The sequence below is a fragment of the Lepidochelys kempii genome, chromosome 1 (genome assembly GCF_965140285.1).
Source record: "Lepidochelys kempii isolate rLepKem1 chromosome 1, rLepKem1.hap1, whole genome shotgun sequence".
In the NCBI taxonomy this organism is placed as follows: domain Eukaryota; kingdom Metazoa; phylum Chordata; order Testudines; family Cheloniidae; genus Lepidochelys; species Lepidochelys kempii.
In genome coordinates this window covers 111,373,007-111,400,919 of record NC_136380.1, presented here as the reverse complement: position 1 = coordinate 111,400,919, position 27,913 = coordinate 111,373,007, and the positions used below count along the sequence as shown (strand labels likewise).

At 41.4% G+C, this 27,913-nt stretch overlaps 1 protein-coding gene across 12 annotated transcripts in view; it reads right to left on the bottom strand.

The window, feature by feature from the left end:
• MCF2L (MCF.2 cell line derived transforming sequence like) overlaps positions 1-27,913 on the bottom strand; it is a 267,170-nt gene that overhangs the window by 150,853 nt on the left and 88,404 nt on the right. Inside the window, exon 1 of one of the 12 annotated variants that reach the window (XM_073350298.2) lies at positions 27,607-27,680. The exons of the other annotated variants lie outside the window; for them this stretch is intronic. The gene's annotated coding sequence lies outside the window, so the exon portion shown is untranslated. Of the gene's footprint in view, positions 1-27,606; positions 27,681-27,913 lie in introns of those variants that run through there. 12 annotated transcript variants of the gene reach the window in all.

The following is a 27,913-nucleotide window of genomic DNA, read 5'->3' as shown; positions in this document are numbered from 1 at the left end:
CAAGGGCCAAGTCGCAGGCTCCTCCGCCCCGAGACTGCTCACCGCAGTCCCTAGGGGGACCCCACTACTGCACAGTCCTTCTCACTGGTCACACTCTCCCAGGGGTTAACCACCCCCCGAAACCACTCCTCTCTGAGCCTTCAGCACGCCTGGTCCTCGTCAATCCCCCTTGGTTTTACTGCTCCCCCGTCACTTACTGCAGGAAGTGCCATCCACGGGGTGCAGTACATCCCACCTCTGCCACCAGTTGTCACTGAGTCCCTGGGTGATGCTCTGGAACTGCTCCCTACGAAACCAGTCAGGACTCTGGGGAAGTCTCCTTTCTGTGAGCAGACTGTCTTCAGGACACACAGCTCACACAACTTCCACCTTCCTGGGTCTGACCTCGGAGCATTCAGCATCCTCTGCCCCTCTGTGTGCTTCCCACAGTGAGTCTGCCCAGGCGGGGTCCTGGGGAAGCCAGAAGGTCCTGCACCCCAACTCTGCAGTCAGATGTGACTCTCAGCCAACCAGTAAAACAAAGGTTTATTAGACGACAGGAACATGGTCTAAAACAGAGTTTGCTGGTGCAGAGAACAGGACCCCTCAGCAGAGTCCATTCGGGGGGGGGGGGGGGGCAGTGAGCCAGACAACCACGTCTGCACTTCACTCCTCGTCCCCAGCCAGTCCCAAACTGAAACTCTCTTCCGCCCCTCCTCCTCTGGGCCAGGAGGTCACCTGATTCCTTGGTTCTCCAACCCTTTAGCTCTCACCTTGCAGGGAGGGAAAAAGGGCCCAGACCATCAGTTGCCAGGAAACAGGGTGTTGGCCATTCTCTGTGTCCAGACCCCTGCACACACTTGCCCTCTATGGCTCTGCAACAATCATATACCCTTATCCCACCACCTAGATACTTAAGAACTGCATAGGGGAAACTGAGGCACCCCCACAATATTCAGAGGAAACATTAAGAACAGTCCTGCTTCGTCACATCTCTCCCCCCTTCGAGACCGAACTGAGACGGGTCACTTTAGCCAGTGACCTGGGGAAGTTCAAAGCCACCAGCGTCCCATGGATGCCCCAGCATCTCTCCCGTTCCTTGGTGGGAGTTACACCAGGCCCTTCCAGTTTCACACCCTCCCTTAGGTCGGGGGTGGTCGATGGCACTTACTTGCTGCATATGGGTATGTTTATGCAGCCCGTGCCCTTTTGCCACCCCAAAAGCCCCGGGGGTCAAACTGGGATCGGGTCTTCTCCCAGCGCTCAATTGGGGCTCTCTTGGCTAAGAGCCCCCATCTTGACCTGGGCCACATAATGTTCACTTATAGAACTAGCACGGAGATAGTCCTTTCTCAATAACCTTGTCTCCTCAACAAGCTGGCCAAACACAGCCACTTGGTTATAGGACTGTTTAACTTTCTTAACAGCTTTCACTTCATCCGAGACCTTCTCAAAGCTATCCACACTGGATCTTTCAACAAGGAAGTCAGTGGATCCATCCACAACAGAAAATTTCTGGCTCCCAGCCGGGGGCCCCACTCCAGCCCTGCCCCCTGCCTCAGCTCTGTTCCCAGCCCTGCTCCCAGATTTGGCCCCCGGCAGCTGCTCCACTCCTGGTCCCAGGCCTACCCCACCCAGCTGCAGCCCCAGCCTTCGTCTCTTTACCCTGTCCACACACTCCCCACGCAGAGCCATGGTCCTACTCCTGGCCCCATCTCCCATGGGTGGGCACAAACAGACGGAAGTAAGGGGGGGCGCAATGTGAAAAGTTTGGGGACCACTGGTCTAACCTGCTGCACAGCATGCTGAAAATTGAGTCCTCATAAAATATATTTAACTACACAGAAGTGATGACATTCCTTTTAGATTACGTGGAGGAAAGACACGGACTGCCTTTAATGGCATCTGTGGAAAAACAGCAGAAGTAAAGTGAAAGAGGGGGCTAAACCACTGTCACAAAACCAGAAATATGTATCTTGTCAACAAACAAACATTTATAAATACACAATAACCTGACACTTTGGCATAGTTGAATGTGCATCTGTCTCTCTCTGGGTCTCTTTTTTTTTTAAAAACCAACTTGCATGGTGTTGATTAACTTGACCGTAAAACTAAAAGCAAAGATGAAGTGTAAACGTTTGTGTAGATTAAAACTGCTTTTTTATGAATCCTTTCAGACTGTGAGAAAGGCAGACACAAACCTCATCACAGACAAGGATTTCAGAGCACAGGGATTCCCATGCAGAGGAGGTTGTAGAGCTAACCAATATCTCGGATGAAAGCAGAATATCAGTATGATGGTAATTAGGTTCCTTGTAAATTTCAGAATCTTTAGTTCTGTAGAACTCTTCAGTTACATGTAAAATTGTTGTGGGAGGGAGACAGCCAAGAGCAAGAGATAAGGGGGCACTAAGAGAAGCAGTTACCTTTGAAAATGTTATTTTTGACTTGGCTTCCTATTGTGTGCTTCAGGGGGAAAAAAAAAAAAGATCAGATTGATACAAAACCTAGTAAGAAAAGGAGGACTTGTGGCACCTTAGAGACTAACAAATTTTATGCTCAAATAAATTTGTTAGTCTCTAAGGTGCCACAAGTACTCTTTCTTTTTGCGGATACAGGCCAACACGGCTGCTACTCTGAAACAAAACCTAATGCAGATTGATGCAAAACCCAGATAAAGCTCACCCTTACACCTCGGCATGTCCTGAAAGTGAAGGGTTCAAAGTTCATCACAGTCACTCTACTGAAGAAAGGGAAAAGGGGTTTAATAAAGATGTGTCGACTGTCAAGGGAGGGAGAAGGTTTTGCGGTTTTGTTATTTTTAAAGTAGTCCAACAAGAAGCCCAAACAAGTTGTGATGCTGGCAGACCAGGTGCTAGTTTATGCCAAGGCCCCGAGGTCTCAACTGAACACTGACAAACACATAGCTGGAACTAGTCAGACTCACTTGTAATATTAATGTTGTTAAAATAGGTATTAAATACAAAAATCAGTTTCATGTTTAGACTTGATGAAATGCTTGTAAGTTGCTGCATGCATTAACCTCACTTATATTACCTCCATGTTATAAGGAAATATGTGAATGTTTGCTCTGTAACTGTAAATCAGACAGGAGAGAAGCGTTTTCCAACAGGAGATATCATCTCTTGCCTAACAAAAGACAGACATCTACAGCTACATCAATACCAGATGAACCATTGTGGAACATCAGAAGACAAAAAAGACTTTGTGGATTTCTTCCCTCTCCCCTTCCTCCCACCATGAAGAGACTTGCAACTGAATTCATAACTGGAAGCAGGAGGGAGAAAGGAATAAAAAGCCCTAACAAGGAGGAACTGTATCTTTTTTGCTTCTTGGGCTCTGAGAGACAAGGATTACTAAGCATAAGCAAAAGATCCCCACTGCTTGCCCTGGGTGAGCCCTAAAGGATGCATAAAGCTTGCTTAGTATAAAAGCTTCTATTACCTTTTGAAACTTAATACTAACTCATACCGGTATATGTACGTTTACCTGATTTTACCTTGTAAATAACTCTTAGTTCCTTGTGTTAGTTAATAAATCTTTAGATTATTACAGGATTGGCTGCAAGCATTGTCTTTGGTGTGAGATCTGAGATGCAATTGACCTGGGGTAAGTAACTGTTTTTTGGGGACTGGGAGTAACCTGAATATCCTGTTTTTTGGTGTAAAGGACCATCAATCACAAACGTAAGCTTGCCTAGGTGACAAGACAGATCAGAGTGCCCAAGGGGACAGTCTGTGACTCTATGGTTAGGCTGCTACAGTGCCTGAAGAATTTACTCTTGATACTAGGTTGGTGAAATTTAAGTATAGAACTATCAGCCAATTTCGGGTTTCTGCCCTGCTCTATAACCATGTGCGCTGAGATCGGTACTCATGCTCTTGACACACTGAAGGAGCGCTTAACAGAGGTAACCAACCCCAGGGGTCAAGGTCAGCCATGAAAATACTAATTTATGCCCGATCCTACAAAAAATGACTTGCTTAACAGCATTCAGGTGAGTGGTCTCATTGAAGACAACGAGACTATTCATGTGAGTAAAGTTAAGCATGTTTGTTTGCAAAATGAGGGCCTTAATATTAATGAAACTTTAACATTAAAATGTTACAATTAAAGATGCGTTTCCTCCCACAATGGGTACACAGAAGAAAGCGTCTGTTAAAAGAGCAATTAACCTAAAGAATAAAATAATAATAATCACCAGTTTAATTTCCTGATTTGACATGACACATCATCTCTCCACAGAGTCATTTATAGAACACATTGGAGGAAGTATACTGTATTCTTGGCAGACTGTATAAAAATCAGCAAAATACATTCCGGCACACCTCCCTGACAATGAATGTCTCAGGAGGAGATATAATAGGGTTGATTCTTAAAGTGACTAAAAGATTTAGTGTGTCACCTCTTGCAAACTGTAATTGAATGCAATGGTTGATTTAAAAAGACAAAATTAATAGGGGTTTTAAAACATTTGAAACCTTCTGTGATGGTATTTAAAAGAATGAAAACTAGAAAAAGGTATTTATTCTTTTTCATACCACCAAACAATAATTTGCATTTATTTTATATGGTTTACAAGGGATCCCAAAGCACTTTAAGAAAATCAGTTTTTACTTTCATGTTCCTTTTAATACAAGTCCACTGTCCAAATAATTATTTGCCAACCTGTATCAGCTGTTTGCCAGACCTTGACACAGCAATAGCAATTTTCAAACTGGGCTGTTTAAAGCTAAACATCTAAATAAAGTCCTTCACTGCACTGACGTTTGAAAGTGTTGATTGTTGTACCTAGTTTTAATTCAGTCAGAAATTTTGATAAAACTATGAGGGGGAAAAACCTCAAAAGAGTAGCGTTATCACATGAAGATTGAACGATGGTGCTGATATTATCAATACTTATTTCACCACTTCAAAATATGAAGATCACTGTTAAAATAGTACGGTGAATCCTGAAATAATCTAGACCCCACTAATGAGACAGGCTACCATTGCAGAGGAAGCTACTAAGCAATCACATTTTGACTGTTAATTGATAGTTTGCTGGATAAAAACAAGAAGTCCTTGCAAATGATTATAGCAGCAAAAAAGGTGTTTCTCAAGAAAAGGCACAAACTCTATCATTGCTAGCAGATAAGTAAAGAATGAGGCAAGACACTATTTTAGGGACTGGACTTCCCTGTTCCAGGTTCACAGAAGAAGAAAGCCACCCTCAGGGATTACACTGCACCACTTCCTCTCCCCCACAAAATAAAGCACAAGCAGTCTCTAGCTTATATGATATAAAAGGTATAGTTGGTTCAAGATTCATTAAGTACATTTCCAAATCCAGTTCTAGTTTTTAGATAAGAAATGCTTAAAATTAAAAGCAAGAGAGAGTCAAAGGATCCTGTTTATGTCCCCCACTGAACAGGTTAAGTATTTAAGCCTAGAACTATATATAATTAGGCCTAGACCTACCTCTGTTTGCTGCAGGATTTTCACTGTGGGTTTTTCCACAAAGAGCTCTCAGAATGGGATATTTCTTCATTCCAAATTTATCATGCAACATTTGGTCATATGACATGTTATCAGGTGACATTTGGTCACAGTTATTTCATCCCAGCAGCCAAATTGATAACCTGCCTTTATCACTTCTAACTTAATTTGGTCCATATATTGTACTACTTGGAATTATGTTTCATGGTTACGAATAACAGCATAAGGAAATGTTTACTACCAAAGTTGGCCATTGAAACTCCACTGGAAGAAATCACATGAGAAGACTCCTAGGGCTATGCTGAAATTATCAGTAGTGATGTGTGAAGCTTAATAGGTTCACAGGTTCAGTATGATTAAGCATACAAAAGTTGAGTTGGTTATCTGAATCTTCACTTATCTTTGAATATTTTGATTCAAGCCCAAACTCCTTTGAGATCATCATTAAGCGAATATTCTTCCCCCACTTGTACACTCAACATCCTTCTGGCATGCATCTCTCGCCCAAGGATAAAGGATGCCAGTCTTGCAGGGTTATATAGGTCATTTAACATGAAGGAGCAGGAGAAGAAGTGATAGCAGGAACTGGATACTTTCATGAGAGGGAGGCAGTCTGGATGGCAGCAGGGTCACCAAATGTCTTAGGTGGGAGCCAGAAGTTCAAATAAAGTGGAGATAGATGGGATCGTTTATTACAGTGGCAAAAGGCTGGGAGCCACTGAAAGGGACCAGAAAAAGATTTGGCTTTGATATGGATCTGCAGTAGAAAGAAAGTTGAATGGAAACTGAAATGGGAGAGAGAAAGGTCTTAGGTCAGAACGGTAACAGGAGGGAACCTAAGACTGAAAGAACAGTTGACATGTTTTGTTTTTGTAAGAGGGTTAATAAAGCCTTGTTGATTAAAGTGTTGATTTCAAAAATATTTATGTACGTATTTGACATGTACAACAGTAAAAAACACAGACCTGTTAAAATAGAGGAAGTGCAGGTCCTCTCTCTCTACCCACCCTCCCCCACACTTCAATGAATCAAATCAATCAGAAACAAACCTTTGACTAATGGAGCCTTCCTTGGGATGCAAGATTACACCCTTCACAGTGTTTACAGAATAACTATGTAGTCAGGGGGTAAAAGGACCTGAAAAATCAGCCCATTAACTTCTCTGCCTCAGTTACCTGGCCATCTGTAAGATGGGGATCATGGGCCAAATTCTGAGTCTGTTAGTGGGTAGTGGGTGCCGCCAGAGCTCTCCAGCCTTACTAGGCTCCCTGTCCATGATATGCTAGTCACATCCAGAACAGGGAACTTCCTTTCAGCTGTGGAGCTGCTCTGAGGCCACTCACCCCTGCACCCAGAGTCCAAGATTCCCCACCACAGTCACTGCTATGTTGTCAACATTAATCACAAAACTCATGATATCTGGAGTTTTTCTTAAATGCTCCATCTCTTGCTGAATCTCAGAAATTAAAAAAAAGATTATGTTTCTAGCTCTCAGTTGCATAGAAAAGCTTGAAAAAAACATGAGCAATAAAGGCTCAAAAACCAGCAGGCAAATAAAAAGAACCCCACATTTCTTTCTCCTAAGCCAATCGCCATAACGTTAGGGCCTGACTCACGCTTTGGAACCTTAGAGGCTGGCAGAACCACACACCTAACCAGTCCAGCAGTAGACAAGGCTGAAAAGGGCATCACAAGCCCCACGTAGCCCCCAAAACTCACCATGCACCAGCTAACCTTTTCAAAAGCCAGGTCTGAATTCCTCTCATTGACCTGCCCTCCCTCTCCAGGGCTTCAGTAGGTTCCACAGTCCCCAAACGAGGGAGAGGGAGTCCAGAATCAGCGAAAGGCCAGTGGAGGGCTCATTTGGAGCAGTATTGCCAGGGAGCAGGAAGTGGAGGAGGAAGTGGCAAATGAGCACAGATAATTCTGTCCTCCAGAAGATTTTAGGACGACTCTCTTCAGATTCTGAGGCCAAAGCTCAGGTTTCTTCCTTGAAGAAAAATCCCAGTATAACAAATTAATTAAAATCCTAGTCCCAAATGTTTTTTTCTGCTTTTGAAACACAATTCGCATCTCAGTTATTACATGTATTTAGTATAAGGAGAAACCAAACTGATGCTGCTTATGGCAGCTAAAATATCAGCTACAATACTTACCCCTCTTCTTCTTTATAGACACCGTCTTTGTAAAGAACCACTTTAATAAGCTATAAAATCCTGCAAGTATAGGTTGCTGCATACAATTTAAAAAAATAAAAAACCTACAGAGAGTTTGGATTGTTTATGGACATTATAACAAAGACACACAGCAGCTGTCACTGTGTCCCATGCCTATTCTCCGTGAAGCAAACAGGAAGCATATACCTTTACCTGATTGAAAAAGCAGCCAGTCCACGAAATGTAATTACCCTAAAACAATGGTCATTTTTCTTTCTTTTCCTGTGGTGTTTCCTGGCCAGTCCAAGGTAAAAGCATGGAGACTAAAGGCTTTCTCCACAGAAGCACAAGCTATCACTTACCACTTTAAGAACTGCTATTTGCACGGTTACACTGTTTACTTTTACACTAGGTGTGACAGAATGGGTGGGACTCTTGCTCTGATTCAGGCAGCAGAACCACCTCAGCTGAGGAGCAGTCTAGTTAGTCAAAAGCTTTAATTTCACAACCCTACATTCCAGCATATGCATCAAAATCCTTATAGTTCAGCTTGTCCAGCTAAGCAGTAATTAGTATAACATACTACCAATAGGGAAAAAAAATCAAAGTGCAAATCTGTTGGGATGGTGGAGGAAGGAAATAAGATTTTGCAAACTACCATAAAATCCCCTAACCTAATAATCATAGATTTGTAATAAACTTTTTGTACATAAAGCAAAACTGGCAGTTTGCCCCTTTCAGACTTTGAATACTCCTTCCCCACCACCAAAAAGTCCACTGAATTGGTTTTGTGCTGCTGTGTTTCTCTAGAATGGAAAACAAAAAATGTTTGACTGCCACAATCAGGATGAGTTGAAGATTCCAAAATGAATTCTAGGAGCTCTGACACATGCTCATCAGTTGAGCCAATACACGTGACTAATATGACAGCCCTCAAATCTCTCTCCCCCACACTTTTTCTTCTTCTTGTTGTTGTTTACTCTGCAAAGATTCTAAGCATTTGCACCCATCTTTTCCGGTTTCTGGCTCCCCTTCCACTTTTTTTTTTAAAACAAACTGAAAAACCTAACATGCTTTATTGGTTCTAGTAAAGGGGGGGATATTTTATTTCTATCCTCTGTTTCCCACCACTACCACATTTTTCTTCCATTTTATTTGTGTCATGATCATTATCACAGGGCTTCAGACTCTCAGAAAGATAACAGACACATGTGCCTAAATATTTTTTCAAGTTCAAATGAAAATTAAAATGGAAAATTAAATTCTATGAAGAGTTATTTTGCTAGTTATGGTGAATTTTTATTTCTTTAGAGTGTGTGCTAGCAGAAAAGTAAAAGAAACAATCCTCTGATACTGCAACTTCTTTCCTATACCAGAATTTGCATTTGAACCACCAGCCATTTACAGAAGTTTCTCAGTCCCACAGACTCCACCCACCACCAGCAAAATCTGTTTTCTACAACTCTCCTCACAGAGATGTAAACTTACTTATAGGGTGCATCACTGACCAGTTACAGTGTATTTAAATCACTTTCTACTCCTGCATCTGCAGTAAGACAGACTGGGTAAGCCAATCGGGGATGGGGTACGGGAATAGTGGCATAGTTATAGTCTTGCTTTAGAACTGAAAAAAAATGTTAAGGTTCTCCTTTACTTCGGTGATGGATCCAAAGAAAGAACCTAGTTAGATAGAAAATAAGTCATCTATTCATCAGTGGTGATGGTCATCAGGGTGCTGAGGCTTGTTCACTTTGGTTGAATACATTTATATTGAAGACAAAAAGGGATGGATTTGCCATCTATGAAAGAATCCTTGAAACTACGGGTTCAAAATATGGCAGCGTTCGTACTAGCATACCTCCTTCCAATATGGAAGCTTTTAATTCAACGAAGATAAGTAAAACTGAACTCCTTCCAGTTCTGTGCCTGGATCACTCAGACATGACCTTGATAACTAAAGTCCTGTCTCTTCTTCACAGACAGTGAAAATCCAAGAGACGGTGTATAGTATCATTGACTAAAATCCATCTTCCAAAGTGTTCAGCAGTGTCTGGTTCACCTGACTACCACCATCACTCTTGAGCTCACTGTATGTCCTTGCTGCTGCATGTATCTAATTTGTAAAGCATAACCAAGATCCAAAATGTGTGACAGAGAGAGTAGAGCAGAGAAACATTGGGAAAGGAAAAAGGTGGCAAAGCAGTCTCCTCAAGAGTGTTTTTTCTGCTTTTGACTAATTTGGAGCCCAGGGAAGGTGATTTCTCAAGGAACTGCATGGCAAGTTGCAGGGTTTCTCATGAAGAAATCCCTAGAACAGAGCTCCTAACATGCATTGGGGGAAAAGGATGCAGGAGGGGCCCAAGAGGATTCCACTCTTTCCCCTCTTAAGATTCTGAAGATGTTCTCCTGCAGCCCTGGGTCTACGCACACCTCCTTTCCTGTAGAGAAAGCCTTTGTTAATTTAGCTTGCGTCTCTTGTGCTTCCTCAGCTCATGAAGGTAGAAGCTCTTACCATCCCTGAGGGGGAGGCAGTGAGGAAAAAAAACCCAGTAGTAGTTCCCTCTTCAGCTTGTCCAGAGAGAAGTCTGAATCGGTCATCTACTTCCTGACAACTGACTATCTTTAGGCTTCAGACAGCCCAGCTGTGACTAATTTAAAGAGGCAAAGGTGCAGGAATAATCATTTAGCAGGTAATGAGGGATATCAGCATTCTCTTCTACAGCAGAACCCTGATCTTCAGGCAGATTCCCCAAAGAATGTAAAACCAACTGCTGAGATTTCTACTGGAACCTTAAAAACACCAAGGAACAGAGATTCTGATCTAAGTTAAACAAGGTCAAATCCAGGACAACTCCACTGAAGTCCTGGCCTTCAATGGAATTATCCTAAATTTGCACCAGTAACCAAGAACAGAACCTAGTCAATATACTCCTGGTGTACTCCAAAACCTGGCAAACTGTAATTCAGGTATGCTTTGTTCTTGTTTTAGTCATTTTACTTCATTTGCCATCACAAGTCTTTACTCCAATTGTTTAGCTGGTGGCAATACCAAAATATTATAAAGTGCATCTGCCTGTATTTAAAGTTCTTGTTCTACGGAGCCTAGGTATAAGTAACCATTTGAATCTAGCAAATACTACTACTTTTTTTAGAACATGTAACAACTATACAATTTTGGGGAGCGTGGAGGGGAACTGTGCCAAAAAAACCCTCAAACTAACCAGGATTGGGCATGGCCACTTTTTGTATGGGACACTTCAAAGCAGTAAGGTACTATCAACTTCACTGCATTAGCTTGTGATAAATACTGTTCATAAAGTCCGAGTATGCTCACATGGGGAGGGGTGGACTGGGGAATCTGATTGTTTAAATAGCGAAAAAATGCATACACACACACATATAACCAAGGAGGGAGGCAAGGAAAAACAACAAAGTTTATATTGCATTCACTGTAGTGGAAATGTTTATAGCTCTTGCCTCCTGAAAAATATGCTGAATATATTAATAGTAAAACACAGGGTTCAACCTGTGAAATTGGAAACTGGGGGCAGATAATTGAAAACCATGTTGGGGATTTCAGGAGTATCCTCCCCAGGGAAATATTTTCAAAAAGTTATCTGCCAGTTAATGCATTCTGGAATTCCAGAAGGCAACACTATTGCTTTTCAGAATCATTTTTATGTCCCCAAGATAAGTAATTTTCAGCAGGGATGTTTTAGTGTTATATAGAAAGACCAGATGAACTTTAGGCAAGGAAATCACTCCAACCCTGCCTTCCATTTGGTGGCAGAATTTTAACAAGAATGCCTCCTCCATGACTCCACTGCTTTCCAAAAAATAAATAAAATAAATCCTAAACCCCCAAACATATCACTGGATGCTGTAGAAGTAGTACTGGTGATTCAGATAATGTCCTTGTTTTATCTGAGTCAGTCCTACATCACAATTGTCCAGAATGCCATGAATAGGTGCTGGGTTATCAGAGGTGCTTCTGATGGAGAAGATATAAAACCAAGATCCTGACCTCTTGTGAGTATTAAAAATTCCATGGCTCTATTCACAGGAGATGGAGTTTTAATCCCAATACCCTAGACAAATTCCAGTAGTTCAGGTAGTAAATTAGTGACTTACAGTACTGTACGACTAAGGCATTGGGTATGTTGACCAAACCAGTCCAGCTCCTTTCTGATGGCAATAAGACACTGTTTTCAGCATGACAATGTCACCCTTATGATTGAAATCGTGGGGGGCGGGGGGGCACAACCCCTTAGGCTATTTGTAAGATAAAATGTGCTGTCTCACTGGTTGAGTTAAACGAAGATGACTAGATCTAAGTTCTCTTCCAACTGACTGTTTTTCTGCCACAAGGCATTCTGTTGTACCTACAAATCGTCTAATCTGAAGCATGACAAGATTTCATTAAAAAGACACACATATTTCATCTAGTTGAACTGACTACATTTGCATGAAATAATAGAACAATGTCCTTTATCATTATTCAGTCCATGCATCTGAAGTGCTTCTTTTGTCCAGTCTGATTTAGGAAAGAAATCACTTTATATTTCTGAAGGGAAAAACACAGTTTAAGATTTTGCTTACATAATGTTATAGGATTTTACTTTCCAATCTTGAAATAACGATCTATTCTAAACATACACAAAGCATTAAAAAGCTTTGCAGTGTGTTTTTTCATCATGTGAAAAAGAGATTTTCAAAGTATATTTAATAGAAGAGTCTCCAAAACATACTATTGTTACAATTTTATTTTAATGTCAGATGCTTGCTCAAAAGTACCAATCCCTGTACCAAATGTGCTTATGAATTGCTGGAATTGCAAAAAAGCTAAAACTTCTCTTTAAACCCCGTATTACTGGATGTCAATCCTCTTCTGAGGGGAGGCTAAAATACAAATGTCATTGTTTCCAAAATAAGCAATGTACTTCAAAGAATAAAAAAAGGTAGGGGACCAAAAAGGGCAAAGAAGAATTATTAGATATAACAAATGTGGTATAAATAAAATTTGTGATAATGGAAATGTTAATATATAACATTTTTATTACCAGAGTAATGTTCTTGTTACTCCACTGTGTGTGTCTGGGAGGGGGTGGGGGGTGGGGGAACACACAGAAACCAAGAACAGAGAAGAACAAAAGGAGGTGGGAGCAAAACAGCCAAGCAGCAGCTTGTGAATATGGTGTGACCACAGAAAAAGCTAGAAAGAGAGCGCTTTTGAGTCTGGTTTTGGCTAAAGAGACAAGGGGCTGTAAGCTGAGAAACTGCTTCTTTTGTTCTTGGTTCCTCCTGTGTTCGGAGAAGCAAAATTATGTACATTTCTTGTAAACAAACAAGATTGCCTCAAATTAAATACCATAATCCATTAATTTCTGCTTCCATCTGGAATATCTCCTGGGTCCCAAAGTTTGCTAGCTGCTTGGGTCAAAAAGGGGCAACAGTCAGACTGTAATGGACCAACATCTGATGCACATTTCAGAGCACAAGCCCTTCAACAAGTCCTCTAATATTTATTTCCATGGTGTGTGTCTCAACTGTTGCGGAGACTTCAGGGGGTGATTTCTCAGGCAGCCATAATCAGAGTCTTTCCCGGAAACTGAAATTAGAGGGGGTGGTCAAATTTATAGGGATGGTTGAAAAATGACTAAATTGGCAACACTTCATGTAACTAATTGACTACTATGGAAGGATGGGGGAGTTCAGGGATGGTGTAGGGAAATTCCTAATCCTAACTGTACATAGCCAGAATTAAATCTGAAGCTAGAGCAATTGTTAGAGAATTCTTTGGGACTAACACCAGTAAGCTGGATGACACCAATTTTACATACCAGCTGAAGCTTCTGAATACCCTTCAAGTGTAGCTTAAAATATTGCAATGTGATCTACAAGTACCACAGGGAACACTTATTGTGACAAGGGCCAATTCGGAGAGAAATCCTCACAATCCTCTTACCAGTCACAGTTTTTTGTTTTTATTTTTTTTAAATGTGATTTTGGCCTCATAAGGACATTTGGGAATCTAAAAAGCAATGGCAAATTCTGAACATCTCAGAGAAAGGGTGTACAAGATTATTCAACAGAAAATTATAATTACTCACACTATATCCTCCAGACTCCTTTCCTAACTTAGGCTGTTGACACTGTCACTTTTGTTGCTCAGAGGTGTGAAATAACACCCCGCTGAGAGACAAAAGTTTTAGCACCCAAAAGAACCGGTGCGGACAGCGCTTTGTCAGTGGAAGATGCTTTCCCGGTGACGAAGCTACCGCCCCTCATTGCAGATGGTTTTATTTTGTCGCCAGGAGAGCTCTCTCCCAGTGATAAAGAGAGGCCACACAACACAACTTACAATGGTATGGCTGCAGCAGCACAGCTGCGCCATTGTAAGGTGTCCCATGTAGACATTGCCTTCCTAGCATCACTTCCATCCTCTCTGGACTCAGGCTCAGTCATTTTACCTTCCTTCAAATCCTAATCTCAGCCAAACACTAGGAAACCACAGACAAATCCGCATCCGATTTTAAAAGTTAGACAGATGAGTGTCACTTCATGCTGACGACACCTCAGATCAAAACAAACAAAATCTCACACTCACATGTAAAGAAGGAGGAGGAGAATAAAAACTTTGTAGAACTCCATATAATAGATTCCTAGAGGCAGGTAATCACCGGCCTAAAATCACCCTTTAGAAGGAAGAGCTGAAACACACAAAAGCAACAGCATTCACCCAGTTAAGGACTGCAGGCAAGTTAATAAAACCTTGTGGTCAATGAGATCAAAGGTTGATAATGAGTGTTGCGAGGTGTCCAGTATCACATCATGCCCATATTCTTCATGGAAATATTTTTATGATATAAATAGGTCATAATTAAGTTGTATTTGATGCAAGATGAGTCGCGTGACATATCATTGGAAAGGTTATGATTTACAGAATATGATAATCCTATTTATATGCATGTATCATTGCTGTATCTGAAGTTAGGAAGATAAGCTCTGTATCAAGTGCAAAAGTGTTCGCATCTGGGAAATGCCCACCAGACAGTAGGCAATCAGCCTGAATGGGTTAGGAAGAACAATTAGACTTCGAAGATACTAATCTCCCGCCTACCTGAGAAGCTTCCTGGGTTGCTGCTTTAACACTACAGGCTCAGATGATCATGTCACCTGGAACTAGACCCCCATCTTGGGCTTTCAGTGTTTTTCAATTAAGAGGGGGTTCGGAGTCAGACTGCGAAACAAAAGATTCCCGCCATATGTAAATTCTATTTAAGGCTGGACAGTGTGTTAATCACGGTCACTGGTACTTCACTGAACCCCTGCTCAGAATGACTGCTGGAAATACCTAAGACTGATCTGGGGAGAAGGACTGGGACCCAGGTTGAGAAAGGTCAGCCTGTGAAGGGTATACCTGAAGATTTAAGCTGCAAGCAGTGTTTACTTTCAAGAAACTCTGTAACCTGCATAAAACAACATTTAGGGTGAGAACTTACTATTTGTAACCAATTTCTTTAATGTATTAAACCTAGTTTGCGTGTTTTGTTTTATTTATTTGGTAATCTGCTTTGATCGGTTTGCTATCCCTTATAATCACTTAGAATCTGTCTTTTGTACTTAATAAACTTCAATTTGTTTTCTATAAACCAGTCTGTACAATTCATATCTGGGGGAGGGGGTCAAAAAACTGTGCATATCTCCCTCCATATTGAGGGAAGGGGCAATTTTTATGAGCTTGCGCTGTACAGATCTCTCTAAACAGCGCAAGACAATATAATTTTGAGTTTACACCCCAAAGGAGGTGTGCACGTGAGTGCTGGGTAAATCCCTGATCTGAATCCTCCCACACAGAACTGATTTCAGTCTGTGTCTGGAGCTGGGTATGGCTTTATCTGTGTGTGTGCTAGAGAAGGCTTGAGGGTCTGGCACAGGCTAGTGGAACGGGTGGTCTCAGTGTGACCCCAGAATATCAGATGGAATACCCGACAGGGGGTCCAACCCATCACATCCGGTTTTCAGCCGGAACACTCAGTTGAAAAGGGACCCTAGCAGTTCTGGTCAGCACCGCTGACCAGGCTGTTTAAAGTCTGGCTGGTGCATGGCTGGCAGGATCGCTACCTGGCTCTGCGTGGCTCCCCAGAAGCGGCGATACATCCCTCGTCTTGTTGATGTAGGACTGGCCAGGGATGCTCCAACACCCTGCCCCAGCTGGGAGCCCCTCCTGTACCCTGAACCTCTAATTTCTGGCCCCACTCTGGAGCCCTCACCCCCTCCTACCCCCAACCCCTGCCCCAGCCGCGTGAAAATAAGCATGAGAGTAGGTTGGTGGAGAGCGAGCAACAGAGGGAGGGAGAATGGAGTGGGGGCAGGGCCTCGGAGAAGGGGTGGGGCAAGGGTGTTCAGTTTTGTGCCATTAGAAAGTTGGCAACCCGACTGGTAACAGATGTTAAAAAAAAGAACTACACAAAACCACCCCTCCCCCCCACATCCCCCATGGACAATAGACCTTTGTCTATTGCTTTCAGAAAAAATATTAGCCAGCCTAGAAGACTAATGGAGCCTCCATGCCATAGCCAATTCAAAAACCAGACTGCAAGAAATTTAAGTCATGTATAATATATACACAAAACTATCCGAAGCATAATATTTTTAGGGATTTTACAAATGCCACTTAATAAAAACCAAACAAACTGATGAAAGTTGTGTGGCTTTGTACTTCCTGATTTTGGCTTGGAACAGAGGTAGAAATACTAAAATAGAAGACAGGCTGTTCTTGTGGTAATTTGGCCAGTCAAAACGTTAGGAATCTCACCAAAAAGATTAGTTTCCAGCCCACTTTCCCTAAACAAGGTGATGTGGGTGTACTGAACCTGAGAACCTTTTGAGATCTGTGCAACGTATTTCATGAACACATGGGGTTTTGTTACACATAACAAGTATATATATAGTAGGAGGAAGTAGGTACAGCCACCACGCAAACCATTGCTTTAGGATAGGGAGAGTAACTTAAACAGCTTGCAACAAGCATAAAAGATTGTAAACATGTAAAAATAACAAGAGATAAAGAGTACCAGTAAAATTATACTCCAGGTCTGGGAATAGCCCTGCCCACACTGTAAATAGTGATTTTGCTTGTTGGCGAACAGAAAAAAAAAATCTTTCCAAAGATTATCGGAAAGTCACTTTTGCTCTACATTCTAAAGAAATAAAACATCTCTCTTGTAATTGAATAAAAGTGTCATTTTCTACAATTCCATTTCCCTTCTTCATACAAGCTCAATTTTTTCAGTAACTAAATGTACAAGAACAAATTTCCTATTACTTAAATTAGCTAGACACTGTACATTATTGCCATTCATTAGGATGAGAGTTTAAAAGTGCAGTAATCCAGATTCATCAAACAGGATGTCTCTATTTTCAATTTCAAGAGTTTCAGGACAAACCCAGATACAAGTACAGTGTGATTTTGTTTACCAACGATGCATTTGAAAAGTGTACAACAAAACATTTTTCAAAATGTTTGTAGTAAAAGCAAATAAATATTTTAAGTTAAATGTTAATTTTAAATAAGGTGTTTTAAAAAGTGTTTTGTTGTGGTGGTGTTTTGTTGTTGTTGTTTAGGGGTTTTTTTAACTATAAAGAAAGCCCTGATACACAGAATGCAGATACAGTCAATGGATTTCCGCTTCCTCAGATTTCAACATTACACTGTAGAGAAAACTTTCAGGAAATGGCAACTGATTTCAGTTTCCTACAGTAAAACATTTAGATGACAGCTTCTTAGAATAGCCCATTAAGCCATCACTATAAAGAAATTTCAGTGAACAAGCAGTATCAGATCTAGCACTCCACTGAATCCATCAGTTTTCTTGGATGGATAATCATCAGACTGGATAAAAATGGTAGCCTCATAGGTTAGTATCTCAATGGTTACACTTAATTACAAAACAAATACCATACATGCTTTGCAAAACACAGTTACAATTACTTAGACATCACACACAATGCTATAGCACTAAAAGCTGTATTTCTATCATTTAAAAGACAATATCAAACCATTTTACAAACTCTTGGAATATTTAAAGCACACTGAATAATTAATGAAACATCATAACTGTTATGGTAAAAGAACATTTTAATTGTGAACTGAAATTAAGTTTCACATGATAACTGTTCATATATACGCAGCAAACCTCTTAAAGTTCTTCAGTCCCGAATAAGTAGGGTTCGGTTCTTGTTTCTACTGATAATGTGTTAAATCAATCCCAGTCACTTACCAGATATTGTATGACATCTCTTTTGCATAGTTTATCTAGAGATCTTTTAACTTTTCTGAAATAGTTTATAAACTCTCCATTCAAACTGGAATTTACTAGTTGTTTAAGAAAAGGAGATTACAGGACTATATGAATCATATAATTTTAACAGAATTGTCAGCAGTGGAAAAAATGTCCAATCAAGGCTGGTTATTTGTCAAGAAGTGGCTTGGCAAGACAAAATGTGAGCAATTGGACATAAATACTCAATCACTCAGATTCCAGCCCCTAAATTTTCAGTACTCTGGGTAGCCCTCCAAGCTGCCAACCACTAAAGCCATCATACTTCCAATTTCTCATCATATAAAAATTAGTTTTCAAAGATCTAGGGTAAAATTCTGGCCTCAATAAGTAAATGGCAAAACTGCCACTGACCTCCAAGGGGCCAGGATTTTACCACGTATCTTTTGACCCACAACTGAAAATGTGCATATCTAGAATTAGTCTGCAAGCGCAAATAAAATTACATCACCACCTTTTCAAGGTAGACATTTACTAAAGCAATGCAAAATGCTTTCATAGATTACAATTTCTATTTTATGCATTTTAGGTGCCCCCTATATTTTATTAAAGGCAATGTCAGAGGTTTGTTCATTATATGCAAGGCCAGTCAGGGGAAAAATAAAACCACCCCAAAACCCACCTATGGTTTACTTCACCCATTCCAGATATTTCTATTTTCTATCACAGTATGAGCCTAAGATTGTCTTTCAAGTATCATAAAACTCCAAATCACGTGTTTTTCTCATTCAAAATCTTTATATCCTTTTTTATGTTTAAAAAAGTGAAATCTACAACAAAGCCTGGAAAAAAAAAATTTTTTTTTAAAGTCTGATCCCTCCAATACTGCAAAGTCAGTCAGTATAGACTTACAAGGAAAGATCTAATGCAGAGTTGGTGCTGCCCATGTTAGTTGCTGGATTGGCAGCTCTGGAGAGTGAAGGTGCCAGTTTATCACATAACAAGGACTAAACAGATTGCAGCAAGCTAAACTGCCGGAAAATATTCTGTCAATATGCTTAAATGCTGACTTTGGGTGAGAGAACAGATCAGTATCCATGGCCCTTAGCCTCTTTGCTGACTGCCAGAAGGATGCCAGTTGTGGTGCTGGTTTTATGTATCCGCTTTCTGACGAAGAACTTGACTGAGACCGATGCATCATTTCACATAAACACTCAGTTACCAAAACGCTAACAACTTTTTTCTCACTTCTAGTGACCTAGAGATGAGGAAAGTTCTGTACCTCCATCAGTAGCCCATGCCTCCCCAAAGTCATGCCTCATCTATTAAAAATGAGTAAAATAGTTAACTGTACACTGTGTTTAACTGAAGCATATTATTGATCAATTCTCAATTTAGTTATATATACAAATCTACGTTAAAAGAATGTTAAGAGTTACAAAGTCCAGCACTCAGAAGTCAGGAAATGACAGCATTTTGGTGTCCTCACATCTCTCGCTATGCTTCTCTTTAATAATTGACCCCATCAGTATCTCCCTTCCCATCACATGCTTACCCTCACACTAATTCACGCATCCATTCAGAGCCTGGACATTTTACCAAACACTAATAAACTCACATTGACAGGGAAGACATCCTCCAGTCCAGGTATCTTCCACTGTCCAAGAGCAATGCTCAGGTAAGAATGCACGAGCTCCTCTCACAGCTGTTCAGAAAGGGAGGGATTCTATCAGGGTGCTGTCCCTGGACCTTAGAATCATAGAATCATAGAATATCAGGGTTGGAAGGGACCCCAGAAGGTCATCTAGTCCAACCCCCTGCTCAAAGCAGGACCAATTCCCAGTTAAATCATCCCAGCCAGGGCTTTGTCAAGCCTGACCTTAAAAACCTCTAAGGAAGGAGATTCTACCACCTCCCTAGGTAACGCATTCCAGTGTTTCACCACCCTCTTAGTGAAAAAGTTTTTCCTAATATCCAATCTAAACCTCCCCCACTGCAACTTGAGACCATTACTCCTCGTTCTGTCATCTGCTACCATTGAGAACAGTCTAGAGCCATCCTCTTTGGAACCCCCTTTCAGGTAGTTGAAAGCAGCTATCAAATCCCCCCTCATTCTTCTCTTCTGCAGGCTAAACAATCCCAGCTCCCTCAGCCTCTCCTCATAACTCATGTGTTCCAGTCCCCTAATCATTTTTGTTGCCCTTCGCTGGACTCTCTCCAATTTATCCACATCCTTCTTGAAGTGTGGGGCCCAAAACTGGACACAGTACTCCAGATGAGGCCTCACCAATGTCGAATAGAGGGGAACGATCACGTCCCTCGATCTGCTCGCTATGCCCCTACTTATACATCCCAAAATGCCATTGGCCTTCTTGGCAACAAGGGCACACTGCTGACTCATATCCAGCTTCTCGTCCACTGTCACCCCTAGGTCCTTTTCCGCAGAACTGCTGCCTAGCCATTCGGTCCCTAGTCTGTAGCTGTGCATTGGGTTCTTCCGTCCTAAGTGCAGGACCCTGCACTTATCCTTATTGAACCTCATCAGATTCCTTTTGGCCCAATCTTCCAATTGGTCTAGGTCCTTCTGTATCCTATCCCTCCCCTCCAGCGTATCTACCACTCCTCCCAGTTTAGTATCATCCGCAAATTTGCTGAGAGTGCAATCCACACCATCCTCCAGATCATTTATGAAGATATTGAATAAAACCGGCCCCAGGACCGACCCTTGGGGCACTCCACTTGATACCGGCTGCCAACTAGACATGGAGCCATTGATCACTACCCGTTGAGCCCGACAATCTAGCCAGCTTTCTACCCACCTTATAGTGCATTCATCCAGCCCATACTTCCTTAACTTGCTGACAAGAATACTGTGGGAGACCATGTCAAAAGCTTTGCTAAAGTCAAGAAACAATACATCCACTGCTTTCCCTTCATCCACAGAACCAGTAATCTCATCATAAAAGGCGATTAGATTAGTCAGGCATGACCTTCCCTTGGTGAATCCATGCTGGCTGTTCCTGATCACTTTCCTCTCATGCAAGTGCTTCACGATTGATTCTTTGAGGACCTGCTCCATGATTTTTCCAGGGACTGAGGTGAGGCTGACTGGCCTGTAGTTCCCAGGATCTTCTTTCTTCCCTTTTTTAAAGATTGGCACTACATTAGCCTTTTTCCAGTCATCCGGGACTTCCCCGGTTCGCCACGAGTTTTCAAAGATAATGGCCAGTGGCTCTGCAATCACAGCCGCCAATTCCTTCAGCACTCTCGGATGCAACTCGTCCAGCCCCATGGACTTGTGCACGTCCAGCTTTTCTAAATAGTTCCTAACCGCCTCTATCTCCACAGAGGGCTGGCCATCTCTTCCGCATTTTGTGATGCCCAGCGCAGCAGTCTGGGAGCTGACCTTGTTAGTGAAAACAGAGGCAAAAAAAGCATTGAGTACATTAGCTTTTTCCACATCCTCTGTCACTAGGTTGCCTCCCTCATTCAGTAAGGGGCCCACACATTCCTTGGCTTTCTTCTTGTTGCCAACATACCTGAAGAAACCCTTCTTGTTACTCTTGACATCTCTGGCTAGTTGCAGCTCCAGGTGCGATTTGGCCCTCCTGATAACATTCCTACATGCCCGAGCAATATTTTTATACTCTTCCCTGGTCATATGTCCAACCTTCCACTTCTTGTAAGCTTCTTTTTTATATTTAGGATCCGCTAGGATTTCACCATTAAGCCAAGCTGGTCGCCTGCCATATTTACTATTCTTTCGACTCATCGGGATGGTTTGTCCCTGTAACCTCAACAGGGATTCCTTGAAATACAGCCAGCTCTCCTGGACTCCTTTCCCCTTCAAGTTAGTCCCCCAGGGGATCCTGGCCATCCGTTCCCTGAGGAAGTCGAAGTCTGCTTTCCTGAAGTCCAGGGTCCGTATCCTGCTGCTTACCTTTCTTCCCTGCGTCAGGATCCTGAACTCAACCAACTCATGGTCACTGCCTCCCAGATTCCCATCCACTTTTGCTTCCCCCACTAATTCTACCCGGTTTGTGAGCAGCAGGTCAAGAAAAGCGCCCCCCCTAGTTGGCTCCTCTAGCACTTGCACCAGGAAATTGTCCCCTACGCTTTCCAAAAACTTCCTGGATTGTCTATCCACCGCTGTATTGCTCTCCCAGCAGATATCAGGAAAATTAAAGTCACCCATGAGAATCAGGGCATGCGATCTAGTAGCTTCCGTGAGCTGCCGGAAGAAAGCCTCATCCACCTCATCCCCCTGGTCCGGTCCGGGGGGGTTCATATTTTGCAGAAGCCTCTGGCTAACAGGTCTGATAAACGTGAAGACTTTTACAATCACCGGGAGAAGGAGCTCTGGGTGTGCCCCACACTCCTACCACAGAGATGGGTGGGTGGGGCCAGGGGTCTCTGATACTCCACCTCTCCTGCAGCCTTTATTTTTGGTCCCCCTCGTCAGTGATTAGTTCCAATTCCTCCTACCTCTGCAGTTGTTCATAGCTTTCTCAAGTTGTGATTCTTGTTAGGTTTACTGCTGCCCACAAGAATCTAAATAGCAACAGCGAAACCTAGCCAGTCTTTTCCAAATACAAGTGTTAGAAACTTGTGGGTTTGTTTTTTTTTCGGTTTGGTTTTTTTAAACGAAAGTTTAGATCCTGCAGAATTTGATGGTACTTGCCCAGGAAGAGTCGCTACTCTTCCTAGAGGAGTGGATTTTTAAAGCTCTGATCAATACCATAAGCTGTCTAGATTCCTCAAACAACGCATTCTATGAAGAGATGTGTTTTCAAGATTCAAAGAATGAACTAGAAAAATCTATAGGAAGGATTATTTAAACATGTATTTTTATGGCTTATATAAACCAGGCTGTTTACCTCAAAATTCTTCCTGCACACACACGACACATACGTCCCACAGCCCTACTAAACAGATTGTACTTTTACTGTTACAAGATCAGGGACTTATTTTAAAGTTATTATGACTTACCCTGAACCAGAGCACCCAACAAAGAACACCACTCGGAGAAAAAATAATAGCTCTTCATTTCAGAGACAGAAATTCTTAGATCGTTCATCTCTAGGATGATGCAAAATCATAAAGGGAATAAACCTCCACTTTACCCTGCTTGGGCTCCTATCACACTATCCTGCTGTGCATACAGTTTCCTTATCGACTGAACTTTGTTCCTTAAATGCAAGAGGAGGGACAAGACGACTTTATCATACGTTTTCCTGCAGTAATTCCACTGCTTCTTGTAATTATCTCTTTAAATCACAATATTCTCTGCCTCCACCCCGGATATTTAGATATACTGTAGATATACACAACATCTGACATGTTGGCAATAGACTTAAGCCTTGAAGTCTTAGTACTTGTTTCAGGAAAATATTTTGGGTTTGGGTTTTGTTTACTATTTTAAGCATTGACAGGACTGAGCAGATGCTGGTAGTCTGCAAGTGAGACCCACAAAACACTTTGTACTCTTGCAGAAGATGCATTGAAGTCAGAGGACCATGAGTTCAAGTGACAAGGTGGACGAGGTAATCTCTTTTATTAGACCAACCTGTTTGCGAAAGAGATAAGATTGCAAGCAACACCAAGCTCTTCTTCAGGTCTCTTTTTGTCCATTGACAGCTGTTAATGTTTCTTGTACACTTCATAACCGTTACTGAGCAAGGTTTTCTATACTTTCCCACTATTTTACATTTAAGTTAACAGTTATGGCACTTCTAGCAGAGCTGGTAATAGCACCCAAATCTCTAATCTGGCAGACCCCAATCTCAAGCACGCTGCCAAATCTAAGTATTTGGCTATTCCGTTTCCAAACAATAGGCCACAGTCCATTCCCAACATTCTACTGCTGTCTAGCAAATAGCTGTGTAACCTGCTGGCAAAGCATGTGTCACACCGCCATCTAGTGGCCAGTTTAAATAGAGGCTATAACAGCTTTCTGTTGCTGTCAGTTATACTCCTTGAGCTCAAGTTGCAGAGGTCTGTATTGTGGGCCTGAAGGTCTTGAGTTCAAATCCTGTTTACAATCCACAGAGGGATGGAAAGAAAAAGGAATCATGTAACTAAATACTAGTATAATGCATGTGCACATAGACAGAAAGGGCAACCTTAATTCTGGCCTTTCCTAATTTTTAAGTGGTTGTATTTGCAAATTTAGTGTTATTTTAATATAGGTATATTACTATTGTTAATAAATATCTGTATTACAATAGTGCTTATTTATAACTTAAGTTAGCACTCATTTACTTTCACTGTAAGCTTGTCAGGGCATGGACTGCCTTCACTGCATTGCACAATAGGTGCCTCTAAGCACCACCACTGTATCAATCATCATCAATAAACTAATAAATAAGTGGCTTGGAGGCAGTGTTAATATTGCTAATTAGCTATGGTCTTTCAGCTTGAATATATGTAAAATTCCTTAGGAACTGATAGTTGTTCCCATCCAATGGATGTTTGTGGGCCCCTATATGAGAGAGGTTTTGAGTTTCTCCATTCAGCTCCCCCATCACAAACTTGCTACCATGCTTTCCATTATTGCCAGGCTCAGAGAACACTGCATGGGCCATGGAGACTGATCTACCCCTGGCACCACTTGAGGAAGTCACCCATATCAGGGTAGAGGCAGGTCAGTGTGCAGGGGACGCTTGCCATAGAGATGGGAGAGCCACAGACCTGTGGAGAGTTGCTTTAGGCCACACATCTCCATGGCTGGAGTCCTCCAGAACCCTCACTTTGACAGCTGCCATCACCCACCCATAATCAGAATTACAGAGAGGAGTACTATCTAAGGCAACACTAGGGATATCAGGATGATTCAAGTCGCTCATGAGAACCAGGGTGTGCGATCTAGTAGCTTCTGCAACTTGCCGGAAGAAAGCCTCGTCCACCTCATCCCCTGGTCCAGTGGTCTATAGCAGACTCCCACCACGACATCACCCTTGTTGCTCACGCTTCTAAACTTAATCCAGAGACTCAGGTTTTTCTGCAGTTTCATACTTGAGCTCTGAGCAGTCATCTGCTCCCTTACATACAGTGCTACTCCCCCACCTTTTCTGGCCTCCCTGTCCTTCCTGAACAGTTTATACCCATCCATGACAGTACTCCAGTCATGTGAGTTATCCCACCAAGTCTCTGTTATTCCAATCACATCATAATTCCCTGACTTTGCCAGGACCTCCAGTTCTCCCTGCTTGTTTCCCAGGCTTTGTGCATTTGTATATAGGTACTTGAGATGACCCGCTGATCGCCCTCATTCTCAGTATGAGGCAGGAGCCCTCCCCTCTCATATGCTCCTGCTCGTGCTTCCTCCCGGTATCCCGCTTCCCCACTTACCTCAGGGCTCAGGATTACAATTATAACAGAATACAAAATGTAAAGTGCTCACTTCAGATTTATTTATATAACAAATGTTAACACTGTAAAAAACAAAAGAAATAGTATTTTTCAATTCACCTAATGCTGTAGTGCAATCTCTTTATCATGGAAGTTGAACTTACAAATGTAGAATTATGTACCAAAAATATAACTAATTAAAAAACAAAACAATGTAAAACTTTAGAGCCTATAAGTCCATTCAGTCCTACTTCTTGTTCAGCCCATTGCTCAAACAAATTTGTTTACATTTGCAGGAGATAATGCTGCCTGCTTCTTGTACACAGTGTCACCTGAAAGTGAGAACAGGTATTCTCATGGTACTGTTGTAGCCGGTGTTGCAAGATATTTATATGCCAGGTGCGCTAAAGATTCATATGTCCCTTCATGCTGCAGCCAACATTCCAGAGAACGTGCGTCCATGCTGATGACAATCCAAAGCAGGGCAGACTGATGCATGTTCATTTTCACCATCTGAGTCTGATGCCACCAGCAGCAGGTATTTTCTTTTTTGGTGGTGCGGGTTCTGTAGTTTCCACATTGGAGTGTTGCTCTTTTAAGACTTCTGAAAGCATGCTCCACACCTCATCCCTCTCAGATTTTGGAAGGCACTTCAGATTCTTAAACCTTGGATCAAGTGCTGTAGCTAGCTTTAGAAATCTCACATTGTAACGTCTTTGCATTTTGTTAAATCTGTTGTGAAAAAGTGTTCTTAAAATGAACAACGTGCTGAGACATCATCTGAGACTACTATAACATGAAATATATGGCAGAATGTGCATAAAATAGAGCTAGGGACATATAATTCTCTCCCAAGGAGTTCAGTCGCAAATTTAATCAACACATTTTTTTTTAAATGAGTGTCATCAGCGTAGAAGCATGTCCTCTGGAATGGTGGCCGAAGCATGAAGGGGCATATGCATGTTTAGCATATCTGGCATGTAAATACCTTGTAATGCTGGCTACAAGAGTCCCATGCTAACACCGGTTTTCACTTTCTGATGACATTGTAAATAAGAAGTGGGCAGCATTATCTCCTGTAAATGTAAACAAACTTGTTTGTTTTAGGATTGGCTGAATGAGAAGTAGGACTGAGTGGATTCGTAGGCTCTAAAATTTTGTGTTTTGTTTTTGAGTGCAGCTCTGTAACAAAACAAAACTCTACATTTGTAAGTTGTACTTTCACCATAAAGAGATTGCACTACAGTACTTGTAGGAGGTGAATTGAAAAACATTGTTTCTTTTGTTTATATTATTTTTATTACAAATATTTGCACTGTAAAAATGATAAAGTGAGTAGCGTACACTTTGTATTCTGTGTTGTAATTGAAATAAATATATTTCAAAACGTAGAAAAACAACCAAAATATTTAATAAATTTCAATCGGTATTCTATTATTTAACAATGCAATTAAAATTCAATTAATCATGATTAATTTTTTTAATTGTGATTAGTTTTTTTGAGTTAATCGCGTGAGTTAACTGCGATTAATCAGCAGCCCTATTAAGAAGCCGTGTTATCTGGATATCAATTGTATAATACACCCAGGACTATAAGGAAAAACAAAATCAGAGGTATGTTCCAGTGTGTTTGTTCCTGTATGTCTCCGAAGAGATGGACTAATCCCAGTAAATACTAAAAAGTGAAAGAAAAAAAAAAAGGGAAGTGGGGAGAGAGGAGGCAAAACACTGTTCAATAAATAGTATAATAATAATACACAAGAAATCCCAAATTTCTGAACAGCTGTTGGATTCTAACAGATGTATATATTCTGAATTTAGAAAATACCTGTTCCTCAATATTCTGATATTTAAGAAAAAACATCAGTAATGGAGGAATCATGGTAGCTATGAAAACCGTAACCAAAATACTGTATCATACCACTTACTGATCTTAAAAACAAAACAAAAAGCAAAATAACCCACATGAAATCCAGCTGCATTTGTCACTTCATACTTCTTAACTGGCATAGGCATAATATAAAAATAAAATAATTTCCCTCTTTTCTTTCACAAGGTGGTTCTTGTATTATCAATACAATTAAACAAGTGTATGACTTGCGATGTCTCAATGCAACTTTATTTTGACAGTCCTTCCAGACTGAAGAGAAACATGTTTTTCTTCATTCTGACTTCCAACTTTTAATGCATTTTTAAAAAATATTTAAGAAAAAGAAAAATGCAAAACCTAGTAACTTGTCACCATAATTTAGGACTAGGAGTTTAGAATTCAATATTCAATGACATAAGAGATACAATATTGTAACTAAAAAAACCCCCCAAACATGAAAACATCTCACCAGACCATGCTCGACGTGCGTTATTTCGCGAGTGTCTCTTTGGAAGGGAACGAAGTACTGTGGATGAGACATTGCGAAGGGTTTGGCTGACTCTTGTTAGTAATCTGTAATGACCTTCTCGTCCTTCCCTTAAAAACCCGTGTAGAGACATGGATGTATTCTTCTATTTTTACAAAGTTATTCAACAAGGGGAAAAAGTTAACTCTTCAGACCTGTGTTCTGATGACACATCCAAAAGAAGTTTATGCCAGTGGCACCACCAAAAATTTCTCCTCCAGTAATCCCAGTGTATGTGGGGGGGGGGAGG